A 13783-nucleotide genomic window follows, 5' to 3' on the forward strand; every position below is an offset into this window, starting at 1 on the left:
TGTCTTTATACATTTTAAATGCTTTTTATTTTCATTCTGCTTTTTGAGCCTTTCAAGTTCATGTTTTCCATTTTTTCCATATGACAAGAAAGTCTGGAATCAAGTCCTTGCTTTAAAAACAAAAATCTGGTTTAGAGTCCTGTATAATCATGTAGCTCCAGACATGGGGTGTTTAAAAATAAAGCCACTTTCATGAGAATTACCCATCTTGAAGGTGATTTTCTGTTCTAAGTAAATACTTCGTTGACAGTTTAAGAAGCTTTTAACAACACCTGATCTGTGTTTGCTTTCCAGGCAGATCTCTCTGTCTTTTCTTGCTCCTTCTTTTCTAAAAATCTAGAGCTTGTTTCACCTCTATATGTGCTGATGAAGTCAGAAATGTAGTGTACCAGCATGACCGGTGTGTTGAATAATGCATACCAATGCCTTCAAAAATACACGTGCAGATTTCATGCAATTGTCCCCTTAAGCTGCTGAGTGGTACCATGGGACACAGAGCCCATCTTCTTCAGAGACAGGAGGAGGAAGGTGGTTTGGGTTTACTGGGTGGAGTAAGGCGGGGAACAGAAAGCCTTGTGCAAAGCTTGAGCCTGAAGCTTGATAGCTTGATGTTTAACCCAGTCCTTGTTGTTGGAAGGGAGTTGACAGATGAGTGATTTCTTTTGGTTGAGCTTTCTGAATATACTTATTTTAAATCTGTCATTTGATGCAGTGGTATCCTCAAGCTGTATGCACAAAGCAAGAAGGAGACGTCCTTATTCAGTGTGAAGATTTGTCTTTCACTGCTACGTATGTAAAAGTGCCTGGAAATTTATTATCCAGGGGACACAGAAACAGCTTTTTGACGGGCTGCTCTTCCTGCTCTATCTCTAGCAGTAATAATGTCCGGAAAATGCAGAGACCTGACTGCCTGTCTTATTGCTACGTGCAAGTCCCATTCTGGACTCCCAAACCAGATGCTCTATACTGGCATTTCTAGGAGGTTACTGCTCTACTTGTGTGGTTTGAATCGCTTAAGTCATTGGCCTTGTGCCTTAAAGTGCCAGCAGAGGCATGCTGTAATTGCCTGTAAATGCACCGTCTGTCATATTATTGTTTAATTATTCCAGCTTCTCACCGCCACGCACTGCTCAGTGTCTCTCTTGCTATCTTTATTTAATTGAGTGGAAAAAATCTGAGACTTGTGCTTCACTTACGTCACTTTGTATTTACCCAGCATTGCTGGATCCTACTATGAAGTCCCAGCTTTTGTATGCAGAAGTCAGTCTTCTATACAGAAAAAATGTCAATATCTAAAGCATACGTTAGAAAGAGAATCAATATTTTAACACATGGTAAAGTCAGACCATAAATCTCTTAACACAGTCAAATGATTGTATTATTCTCCCTTGAAATGCCGCTCCTCCCCCTGAGAAACAAGAGGGGGAAAGAAAACTCTTGAATAACCAAGCCCTTGTCCTCACAATGCAGGACTGTTCTTAGCCCGTCGCTCTGTGTTGCTTCTTTCTTTTCTGTCTACTAACTCTCTCTTTCCTTGTGTGTCAAACGCCTGCCTCTTCAAGAGCCGTCTCTCCCTAGCCCATCCCTGTTCATCTGTTTCAGAGTATTACCAGGATGTCAATTCTTTCCTGAGATCAGCTTGTGATGACCAGTTCCACTGCCTACTTGTTACCATTTCAAACATCTCTACGCTTCCTCCCAGCCTTGCAACCAACCCCTTATTAATGTGTGTTGAAAAAATCATCTTTCAGAGCTCTCTCCAACGCTCTCCTTGTCCGTATGGCCTATAAAAAAACTTGGCAGCACGCTGACTGCTTTTCTTTCCTCATGCTCCCTGCGTCTGTGACAAATGCGTGTCATTTTTCTGGTCTTACATTTAGCTTTCAGTCTCTGAATCAGAACACTCTTTTTGTACAGCACGCCCCACACAAAATCAAGATCAAGGCTCCTGTGCACTACCACGGTAATAATAAATATTAGGGTTGCTCACACTTACTCTGCTCTAGTTTTCATGGCTCTGGGCGGAAGGAGTTTCATGATGTCCTTTTAGAAGATCACTCTGCACCTGAATGGTCTAGTTCTCAGAGTTTTTTTTCAGAAATTCTCAACTACAATTTTCCTTTACAGGTGGACTCCCTGTAACACCTGGCTCCCCAACTGAGCCAGCATCGTTGTTAGGGTTGTTCTTTGTGCTTCTCATAACTGAACTGTAAGATTACTCATTTCATGCTATTTTCTGATTTGTTTTATTTTTCATCCATCTCTTTCCTGCAGGAAAAAGCCATTTATATAATGATTTCACTGTGGAATTGACTCCAGGCTTTACTGCTATTTGTCACCATTCAGGAAATCCATCCCTGGCTCCAGGAGAACACTCAATCCCTGCTGACAGTCTGGAAGAGGGAGAGAAAATAGATACCAGGGCTGCGGCTATTAAAACCAACAGGCAAATATTTTATTCCAACTCAATTTTCCCTTCCCAAATTACTTTTAAATAATTTTTTTCTCTTTGTGAGAATGTGAATGAGGGTTGTTTGTTTGTTTTCCTGGGGACTCTTCTGTTCAGCTGATCTTCATCTTCCACATTTCAGACAGAGGAGCTTGCAGCCATGACAAGATGTAATCCAAAGTAAAACTGCTTCTGCCTGTGGCCTTGGTTAACCTGCTGGCAATGATACTTGCCTGGGCATGGGGCAGCTGGCTTTTTTACACAGCTCAGCATGGATGTGCTGCCACTCCCAGTCACTTTTAGGACACAGTGAGTTGTTTATACTAATCTTAAAAAAACTCATAATAAAATTGTTCTGCCTTCCTGGGGCCACCACTCCCCAAGACCTTTCCCCTTTCTTGGCTACTGCGGGAGCCTCCTTCCTTTGGCTTCACACCTTTATCAGTAAAAATGATACCAGTACAGAACTGGTTGTCTTCAGGTTCTCTCTTTGAAGGACAGGTTACACTGCTACCCTGTTGTGGCTGTTAGGGACTGAAGATCAGAGAGGACAATGGGGAAGTGGAAGCCTGCTCCCTCTTTTATGCGGAATGGAGGCAGAACATGCCCTTGTGTGAAGTTCAGTAGAGAAAAACTCACATTCCTATGTACCGTGCCATACCAGTCAGCCTGGTACTAATCTTCACGGACCTTTGAAGGCATGAAACAACATGCAGTGTAAATGAAATCTAAGCCACACCATACCAGTTTATTGGTGCCAGCCAGTTTTAGAAGGCTGACATGAGAGCCAAGTGAAACAGGTACCATGGTAGGAGATGTCTTGTACCACCTGCAGGCATGCAGATCTACAGTGCTCACGCAGCATCTGAGTCCAACAGCATGTAAAAAGCTGGTGAACCCACAGCCACTTAGGCTTGAATGCACTTTCCTGGGGAGGAAGTGGCTTTTCCCTTGGAAAGCTCAACTCCCCAGGGTCTGCATGAGGTCAATGGAAAAAGTGATTTCTTCAGAATATGATTCAGAGTGCCTAAGCACAGGCTTATCTTATTGACTACAGAGGAAGCTTAACCTCTGTAGATTTAAACTAGCTTTTGTGAATATCCATATCCTCTTGCCCCTTAGTTGTGGGAGTTACGGTAGTCCTGGACACGGTTAGTCTTTGGTAGGCACATTGCCTACTGAAATTCAGGTGCTGCAGACCCAAGCTAAGAGAAGCTTCTCCACCAGAGCACAGAATGTCCTGTTGGATCCTACTTTGTCCTTTTGTGTTACTCTGGGATGTCAGAAAAGGATTTACAAGTACTGGAAGAATGAAATGAAGTCAAGAAAGGTTGGTTTCTTTAGGGATGGCCTGACTGGAGCTGGAATAATCAGCATCTGTTTCAGTTTAACTGAGTTTTTCATTCCAGCCTTTCTCCCCTTTCAAAGTACAGAAAACTGAAGCCTTTAATTTGCCCTGTCTTTCACTGTAGAGAAAAGTAGGAGTTTCTAACAGCTGATACTATCCTGTCTAGAATATCTACACTAAAAAAATACAGTTTATTATCTGTTGTGAATGAAAAAGCTCTTGCTTGTTTCTGTTGTTTGTAGTGTTGACTTTGACAGATAAATTGTTTGAACTGGTTGACTCTCCATTTATATAATTGAAGATTAGCTTGCTTGATAGCCTGCTGGCTTTGCAGTTTTCCCTTGCACTAAATAAACTGAAGAATTGCTGGCCCTGGGGCAGTTAGGACACAGCACATACTTGAAAAAGTTTGTGTGCATACAAGTAAATAATAGAAAATAATTTTGTGCATGGCATTCTGGATGTGCTGTTTCAGCATTGATATGTCCTGTCTTTTCACCTGGGAGAGCTCCTGTAAGACCTAGGAAGTATCTTTAAAAAATTGCTAACAGCCTGACAAACATAGATAGGTGGCTAATGAGTTGAAAGTTGAAGCTGGCAGGACCAGAACTGTTTTTTACATGATAGTTTTACAACCCTAAGTCACGCTGCTTGGTTTTGAGAACATAGGTACCTTCATCAAACTCTGTCGTTTTATCATACATTTGCTTTGTAGAACCAACTGGACGGAAAAGCAAAAATAATTTGTCACTCAAGTAAGCAGACCTGACTCTGAACACATAAAAGGAACAGACAGCAAAAATAGCAACATCTTACTGTACTGTAGAGTCCTACAACAGAGAATCACATTTTGAGGTTCCCTTTCTTTGCATCCTTCTTTGTATTGCAACAGCATCTAGCACCAAGGAGACGCTTTCGCTCTGGTGGGGCAGTCTCTGTTTTCAATGTGCCAGATCTTATTGTCAGCTGCTCCGTTGGAGTATTAGCTTCCAGACATTGACAAGGGCTCTGAATGTCTGTGTGCATCCTCCAGGTATGGTGTCTGTGCCTAGCACCCTTCCTCTCTCCCCTTCAGCTCCTGAGTTGTGCCAACTATTGCCAGCATTCCCAGTTTTTGTATACTCATAATAAAGGCAGTGGAGCCAAGGGGACACTCAAGGGGAAGATAGAAAAGCAATAACAAAGCCATACACTATTTTCGTGATCGGTATGATGCTCACAAAATGAAATGGGCATTGTCGTGCCATCAGCCTCCAAAAGCACACTCCTCTCCCCCAGAACAACTAAACCCTCGGCTAAGAGACTAAAGCCAAACGTCTGATAAACCAACGATTCAAGAGGAGGGGAAGGAATAGGATAGGGCAGGAAGGTCTGGGTAGATTGAAGCATAGATGAGAGGAAGATAAAACTTAGGACTGGGAGTCTGGAGGTTTGAGACATGATAGAGGGAGATTGAGATTCACAAAGAAAGTGAAACCAGGAATTAGAGGAGTTTTATGCTGAGACTGGCTGGCAAGGAACTGGCAGCAGGGAAGGGACAGAAGGCACAGAATAGTGTTTGCCAGTACAAGGAGACAAGAAGGAAGAGACAGGAAAGTCAAGGGGATAGGTGGTGAGAAGAACCAGACAAGAGCCTGAACTAGGACCTGGCATGGGGAAAAAGCTAGAGGTCCTACTGAAGGTTAAGAAAGGAGAGACAGCCTGGGGAAGGAACAGGTGATCGAAGTCTGGAAGTGGAGGTCAGGCACAGGCAGAGGGGAAGGGAATGGAGTACCAGGGGAGAGCTGTGGGAGGCAGCCCCACACAGGGCAGAGCAGAGGGGTTCCTGGGTGGAAAGGGGTGCAACAGGCTGTGCTTGCTGGGACGTCCCAAATTCCAGAGCTGGAAGTGGGACAGAGCTTCCCCGAGGCTGGCCTTCATGTTGGCTCAGCTGGCAAAGAACTTGCCTCTTGTGCTGTCTGCCACAGCCCGCAGTACAGAAACAACTAGAATTGAGTGTCCTTGGACGAGGCGGTGGCAGCTGCCTGCCTGGGGGAGGAGACCGGGCTTTCTTGTAGTTAGATGACAAAAATTTTACAGTTGGGAGGAGGTAGTGAAAAGGCCACATGACCAAGAGAGAAAGGGTCAATTCATTAGTCTGGCAGCCACTAAATTAAGAAGAGGCAAGTGGGGCTATTCTATCAGAGGTATCTGAATTCAGCCAAGGATGATTCTGAAGTTGCTAGATTGATCTTGTGGTCAGCTTAAGCAAGCTTAGCTAATTAATTGCTTTATTTTAGTTCATTGTGTAAGAGCTAGCTCCTAATAAATCACACCGCTTCGTAGAAACATGCTTGAAACAACTGTGTAAATATTAAATAGCCTTAGGAATGGCCTTATAAATCCTCTGAATAATCCAAATTCCAACACTCATCCCCATCCACTACTGGTCTAGATGGAGGACAACAGACCGCTGTTGCTATCTGTGTCTCTTTCAGTAAAAGGGGCAGAGATCTGTGTTGGCTATACAAAGGTATGAGCATGGCTGATGACCCATAGAGGTGCTGTGGTGCTGTGTGACCCTGCACCAACAGTTGTCCTTTTTAGGAACACAGGAAATGCTACGGGTGTTAAAGGAACATTATGAAGGTTGCAAAGCCAAGCGTTTAAAAGTTAGGCAATGTCCAAATGAAATTGGCAGTGAAACCTTCAGAACCTGTATGCATGTAGGTTATGAAATGCTCATTAATTATACATGCCACTGTATGGGCATCAATAATATCCCCTCCTGTTCATTTCAGTGTGAATGGCAGTAATTCAAGATCCTCACAGTTCTATGGGTTTTCTGGGGCAATGGGGACTGAGGTACCTCTGACCTCTTAAAGAAAGGTATTCAGTCGCAGTACCACAAGGTTCAAAATATGGGCCTGTCAGCGTAGTCTCCTAATCCTGAGAAACCCTTAACTAATACTTCTAAGGACTGTGACTCTTATACTTACCTTCGACACTGGGCCAGGTCTGCGTCGATGAAGATTTGGGGACAAACAGTGCTGATGGAGGCTGAGAGTAGGTTGGAGCTGAGCTCTCCAGCATCCAGTAGGAGGGTATAAAATTAACTACTCCATTTGTGCAGATTAAAAACAAATCTTGTGTGTATGAATTCTGCCTTTGCAAAAATGTCTGTTAGTTCTGATTGTTGGCACAAGTATTACTGTAGTATCGGTCTAATCTCATAAGACATATTTAAGGAATTGCAGCAGAAGGGTGGAGTTACCAGTGTAAATTTCTTGGCTGATTCCTTGTCTAGTGACAATTGTCCTGTCCTGCTTTATATCAGCTTTTTGGTTTTATGTTTCATCATGAAAACAGCAAGCCAGTTGTTTTGAGTATAAAGTAACATTTTTTTTAGATTTCAAATCATATATTTGAAAGCAAAGCAAGCAGAAACAGAAGTAAAATCTCTAACAGAACTGGAGTACATGTGGCATGTATCCTTTGTACATACTTCTTCAAAGCAACTGGGCAGTGGCACTTTGCACACAAAGAGTCTGAGAAATGTAAAGGTACAGTACAGGGTCAACAAAACATTCAGATCTTCCCTATGCGTGGTGAATGCACGCTATGGTCTTTAATACAGAAGATGTAGTTATATGTAGACATCTGTGTGTGTTAAAATAAGCTACACAAGAAGAAATTCTTTCAGGTTCCAAGCTTTTCAGGGCAAAGCTTGCATTTCCATATCTTGTAGGGGATCGGTGCACTGTCTGCACGGAATGTTTTACTGAGTAATAACAACAAAGAAACATCCAGTCATTGTAAGAAATATTGTCATGAGGAAATTACACCTGGTTTCTGCCCTGTGACCCATTATGCCAAAAAGCCAATTATGCTTTTAACGCTGTCCAGCATTTATTAGTAAAAAAGCATGTAGCCACATTGAACTGTCTGGTTTGCCAAAGAATCACACAAAGGAAACTGTCAGAATGCAGCTAATTGAACGTGAATAGCCTCATTTCACTGAAACTAGCCTCGATGGTTGCCAAAAATTGTAAAAAAACTGATGGAAATAGCAGATACTTAGACCTGACTATCTGAGGTAGGAAACGGCTCCGAAATTTACTCATGGTTTTGATTCTGCTGAGGCAGCTGCTGTTCCTTTCGAAGGTGAGCCAGTGGGACCAGTCCAGACCAGCAAGTACTGAGATCAATTAGTAGACTCCCGTTAGCTTTAGTGTGTTTTAGAAATTAGACAGTTGAGCTACTACTGCAGTGCAGAATCCATCTAGGCTCGAAAGGAAAACTGATTGCAACCGCCTGAGAATTTAGCATTAAAAAGCAAAACCTTTCTCAGCAAAATACTGAAAGATCTGTTGTAAGAAGTCATCAAAGAACTTGCTTTTAAATCCCATCTGAAATCAAATGACGACTGAGCGCAGATGCTCTGTCCACTTGAGCGTATTTGTCTACACCGAGGCATGGTTGCCACCTTCTGAATGGCTACCACCATTTCTTGTGGCTCCCATGTATCCCTTGCAGTGCCAGCTTGGTCACGCTTAGCTTGTGGTATCTCCTACAGCAAGAATAGCAGCACATTGGTGTGAGGTTATAGTAGGTGCCAAGTGGGGATGGTCCCGATTTTGTAGAAGAAGGAAACATGGGAATGTCAGAGTCCCCTGGTCCATCTCTTTCATAATGTCTCAGCAGCTAAAGGTGACCAGGAGCAGGGTGGCTGTGTGACGCACGTACAGCACTGAGAAGAGCTACTTCATATGAACTCATTACTTTTAGAATTTCTGATCCTGTCTGTCCTGGGGGCCAAAATCTCCAGTTAGACAGTTGGACTGACGGGAAAATAGCTCCTGTTTCTTGTAACACTTTAATGAGCCCCACGGAGCTATGGGCTGTCCTCCTCACTCGGGGAAATCTTGACAGAAGTTTCTCCCCGGTGTCACAGCGGTGACACGACGGAAGGTTTCACCGGCATGTGCGGCCACGGGGGGTCCGGTGTGAGGCGGCGCAGAGCTGGTTACCGGTTCAGGCTGCCCGACAGCCGCAGCGGTGGGCGCTGAGGGGCGGCGGCGGGGAGGCCCAGGCCGCGACCAGGCCCCGCGGGGCTTACGGGACCCCGAGACAGGCGGCAGAGACAGCGGGGAGCCCCTCCTGAGCGCGCTTTGCTACCGCTCCCGCCCCGGGAGGCCGGTGCCGAGCCCGTACAGCCGGTGCAGAGCCGGTGCCGAGCCCGTACAGCCCTTCCCGCCCCGCCGTCGCCAGGGGCAACCGGGCCACTTCCGCCCGCCGCCAAGATGGCGGCGGCGCCATAACCTGGAAGCGGTCGGTCGCCCCGCGCCTCGGCGGGCCCGCCCCCATGGTGCCGCGGGAGGTCTGTGGGCGGGGAGTCCCGTGACGGCTCGGTGCGCAGAGACGGTGGCCGGCAGGGGCGGGCGGGGAGGGGGGGGGCCGAGCGCGCCTCGGGAGGATGGCGGAGCCGCACGGTACGGGGCGGCCGGGCGCGGGGCCGCGGCGGGCCGGGGGAGGAGGGGTGCGGCGGCGGGGGTCGCCGCCGGCGGGGGCGTCGGGACGCGCTGAGGCGGCGGCTGACAGCGGGCGGGGTGGGCCTGGCGGCGGCCGGGGGCGGCGGCGAAGGAGGCGGGAGGCCGCGGGCACAAAGGCGGGGAGGGCCCGGGCGGCAGGTAACCGGGGGGGGGGCGCGCCCCGAGCCGCCCCAGCGCGGGGGGTCGGCGGCGGGAGGCAGCGGGGCAGCGCGCCCGGGCTCCGTGCACCGGTACCCGGCGAGTGTGTGTGTCTGTGTGTGTGTCTGTGTGTGTGTGCGCGCCCCGGGGGGTGCAGCCCCGCCCGGCAGCCGCGGGGCCCGGGGCAGGTGGGCCGGGCCGGGCCGGGGGCCGCCCGGTGCGGGCGGCGGGGCGGCGGCGGCCGATCGCCCCGCTGGGCTCGGCGGCGGGGCTGCCCCGCTCCTCCGTGCTGCCGGGCGATGGCATCGACCAGCCACCGCCACAACAACAACATAAAAAAAAAAAAAAAGAAAAAAAAAAAAGGAGGAAGCTCCGTTTTACAGCCTCACCTCTCCTCCTCCCCTCCTGCTCCCGGTACCGAGAGCTGGCAGAGAGAAATTTAAGAGACTTCGCGTGTGTGTAGTGGCACTGACGCTCAGGGTAATGATTACCGGCGTTCAGGGTAATGATTACATCTGCTCCTGTGTGTGTGAGTGCTGTCCCCCACCCTCTCGTATAGGCGTGAGGCTCTTTTCCTGTTTCACCCGATTGTGGCAGTTCTGATGGAGCCGGAGTGGCAGAATCTCGTTTCAAAAGTCGTCGCCTTCCTGTCTAGCCAGGTGATTCTCCCGGTATTTAAAACGGAGAGGTGTTGCAGAGAAAGCGGTGTGACAGCTTCCCGCGTGTATTTGTGCCTGTAGAAGGTGCTTTCACCGAGTTGTATGTATCTTTCTCTAGGAAACGGTTAAAAAGCTGTAGTAACCTCAGGTAAGGTGAACGGCCATGTGTGTTGACTAAAATTGCGACTGGGTGTGAGCTATTCAGAAATTCAGCAGAACTGAAGTTTGGTGAAACTGTCTTGCTGCTTGACTTTACTGGCTTATTTAGGAGCAGGTATGGACATGGAATAAAAAGTCACAATGTGTGAGAAAACAGTTAGAAAGTACTGAAATAGTACTAGTAATCTTTAACTCCCGTATTTGAGATGGGACTATGGAAGCATACGCTTTATCCAGTACTGCACATGTGCAGACACTTTCAAGGCAGAATATTCATGATCAAGGAGTTGTAATTGTGTGTATTGTCATTGCTGCAGTAGTTGGTCAGGATTTTTTTTGACTATCAAAGTAGAAATTAAGATGGTTTTAGTAATTACTTTAAGGGTCTTAATTTTCTGCCGTTTCTTTTTTGCATATTTGACTTTCTACTTATTGTTTCTTTTTTACCTTATAAACTGTGTTGTGTGGTTGTTTTTTTTTTTTTTTTTTAAACCACTAGTCATTATTGGATGCTTCTATTTATAAAATCAAGGGCTTAAAGTAGGTGGTGGTCAAATTAAGTCACACTTATTTACAGCCATATTTCAGGCATATGTTGTATGGTGATCTTGATATAATCCTAGCCTGGATTTGGGAAAGATTTAGTGTATCCTCTGAATTTGTTATTACACTGTTGTGCATACATTTTAATTTTAGTAACGCCCTTATCCTCTTAATTCCTGTTGAATGATTTGGGTTTGACTATTTTGGTTTTCTGTGTAATTATTCTTTGCTCTGGATGAGTAAAATGGGAGATTATTTTACTAATTTGAAGCTGGATTCCTTTTAATTTAGGATAATGTTTGTCAGCCATCAGGATTTCTGTACGTGTGGCAAGGCAAAACATGTACATCAGGCAAAACTAATTTTATATGTAATCCTGTAATACAGAAAGATGATTCCAGACAAAGCTCGCCTTGTGTCCACAGCCTTCCTTTGCGGAATACTGAGGAATCCTCAAAGAGGATGCTGTCTTCTGCCACATCCCTCTATTCTGCTCTTTCTAGAAATGTTAAACAATCCCCAACATTTTTTCTCAGGGGTGATGGCAAGGCTAGGGTTGGTAAACAGTGCTGATGGCGAATAGCTGCTGTTCCCAGTCTAGTTTTTCCTTTCCAGCGTGACATATCCGTAAGGCAGGAGGTGCTGGGAGGGGCGTTTCTTTGTTATGTTGACACTTAAATCGCACTGACGGGTGTATTCTCCTCCAGGAGTTTTCTATCACTGAAGGGATTCCTTCAGACGGCGAATATTTTCTCCAGCTGTCTTCCTGCACTCTTAGCCTATGTACAGAAATTAATTGCTCGGAAGATTGCTGTGCGTGTGTGTGCCTTTTAGGAAACCCTTGGATTGATTGTTACTTGGCTGTGGCTTTCTAGAAAAGCGTGTTTCTGCTGAAGCAGTGTGTGTGCAGCGGTCCTGGCTTGTCACCGTGCTAGCCGGCTGCTGCTGACCGGTGCACAGCAACCGTGAAATAGGTGGATGTATGTGCTTGCAGGTGTGCATAGTGGTCATGCATGTTAATTGAATTAAGCCTGTAAAAGTATCTTCTGCTTGTTAGGAGTGAGAAGGATCACCTTCTGTGATCCCCTCTTGGCAAGACTGAGGAAGCCCTGCAAATAACTGAGCTCTCTTTCAGAAAGGTTTAGTATGATGATAAGGAAATAAAACTGTATTAAGGCATCTCAGATGTTTCCAAAATACCGTCGTGGAGAATCTTGGTGGGTGCTAAAAAGGAGCCCTTTCTCTCTAGCATCAGGTTTTCCTTTGTGTCTGAAGAAAGATGAAAACTTGTGTGCGTGGAAGGAGGGGAAGGCAGCGCTCGCCCCTTGCCCTCGCCCGCTGTAGCCCCTGGGATGGCTCAGCCCCGATGCCCACCTCGCCCCTGCCCTCCTCAGCGGGTGGGTTTTGGGTGGCTCCGTGCTTTGCCAGGGTGCAGGGTAGCTCCCGGCCCACGGCCAGTAACGTGTACCCGCGTCCAGCCTGCCATGCCTTCTCGCTCAGCGTGGCTAGCGGCATTTCCCCCCCAGACGCTTCGAGGCTGGTTGCTTTTTATTTTATTTTTTTGTGCGGCAGCTTTGTGGATGCTCTTTTAATTGAAGCAAGGCTTGCTTTCCTCTCTGTCGTTGTAATACCTTGTATTTATTTTTACTGCATGCAACTGCATCTCAGAGGAGATATTTCTGTCTGTCTCTCTCTCTCTGGTGGGTTTGTGTGTGTGTGTGTGTGTGAGAGGGCTGGGGAGGACACGGTAGTGAAGATTAAACAGCCAGTTGTAACTAGATTGTACAGATAAAATGAACCCTTGTTTACATTAAAATTGTAACGGCTGACATAGTCTAGTCTGTTTGGTACAGTAGTTTTTGCTATGTTACAAAATGTACCGGGATAAAATGTAACAGGTTGTATAAAAAGCAGGTAATGTTTTTGGTATTAGCCATTGACCTTAATTTGCTTGGTTTTTGCTGCGTTGCTTGGGCTTGACTGTGTTGTGAAATACACATAACATACTATTAAATCTGGGCATTCTCCAACACCAAATTTGTTTCAATAAAGGCATTTTCAGTATAGCAAAACAATGGTCTCAGGATAAAAAAAGGAATTTTAATTACTAAGAAATTTTCCATCATTAACCTCTAGGTAACAGATATATTTTGTACAGAAATGCAGTGTTTATAATTTCTTTTTTAAAAAAAGTAATTTTATACCATGTAGTTAATTTTAGACTAAGATCACTGCAGTTTAAGAAGTACTTTATCTGTATTGTTCTACAAGAGAAATACATGAGAGAACAGAGCCTATCATATAATTGTAGTCATGCTGATTAGCCTGAGAATATGTTAAGAGGCTGTGAATTGGTGTAGATAAATACTAGGATGCATGGTCAAAGAACTTCTTAAAACAATCTGGCATGCCTGTATACTTGGTTCTTTTAATATTGTTTTACCGTTAGGGTGTACATGTAAAAAAAATAGGAAAGGCTTGAACATACTTGTTTGCTTTTTGGTTTCTCTACAGAGTCGGTATTCTCAGAGTGGATGTACATTAGATCCTGAATTGCACGCCTGCCTTTTTGTTACAAAAAGTGCTGGAGAGTATTTTTTGACACAGGAAAGTATGTAGCTGTTTGTTTATTATTTTTTAGCATAGTTGGAAGTTTGCTACTTGTCTGTTAGTGGTGTTGGGGTTTTGCAGAGAGGAGCAGCCCTGGGGAGGAGAGCTGTGCTCCAGCCCAACTCATCTCGAAAAACATGTGACTGGTGCTCGCAGTAAATTGGTTGTAGCTTGCTCTTACCTTTGCCATGCTAATCCTCTACATGCTTTTGTGTCTTAAAATGCTTCATATTCTACATATGAGCAAGATGTATGGAGTGATCCAGCAGACAGTATTTCCATGGAGCTCTGTTGATCCCATAGATATTGTATCCGGTTCAGTGGACCTGCCTACCCTGTGGTCAGA

General features: G+C 45.7%; 1 protein-coding gene across 3 annotated transcripts in view; it reads left to right on the forward strand.

The window, feature by feature from the left end:
- Window positions 1-9118: 9118 nt before the first annotated feature.
- SHOC2 (SHOC2 leucine rich repeat scaffold protein) overlaps window positions 9119-13783 on the forward strand; it is a 70219-nt gene continuing 65554 nt past the window's right edge. The window contains exon 1 of one of the 3 annotated variants that reach the window (XM_074875277.1): window positions 9119-9187. The gene's annotated coding sequence lies outside the window, so the exon portion shown is untranslated. The other 2 variants (XM_074875276.1, XM_074875278.1) reach the window with 2 other exon arrangements.

Source organism: Strix uralensis, chromosome 7 (genome assembly GCF_047716275.1).
Source record: "Strix uralensis isolate ZFMK-TIS-50842 chromosome 7, bStrUra1, whole genome shotgun sequence".
Taxonomy (NCBI): Eukaryota; Metazoa; Chordata; class Aves; order Strigiformes; family Strigidae; genus Strix; species Strix uralensis.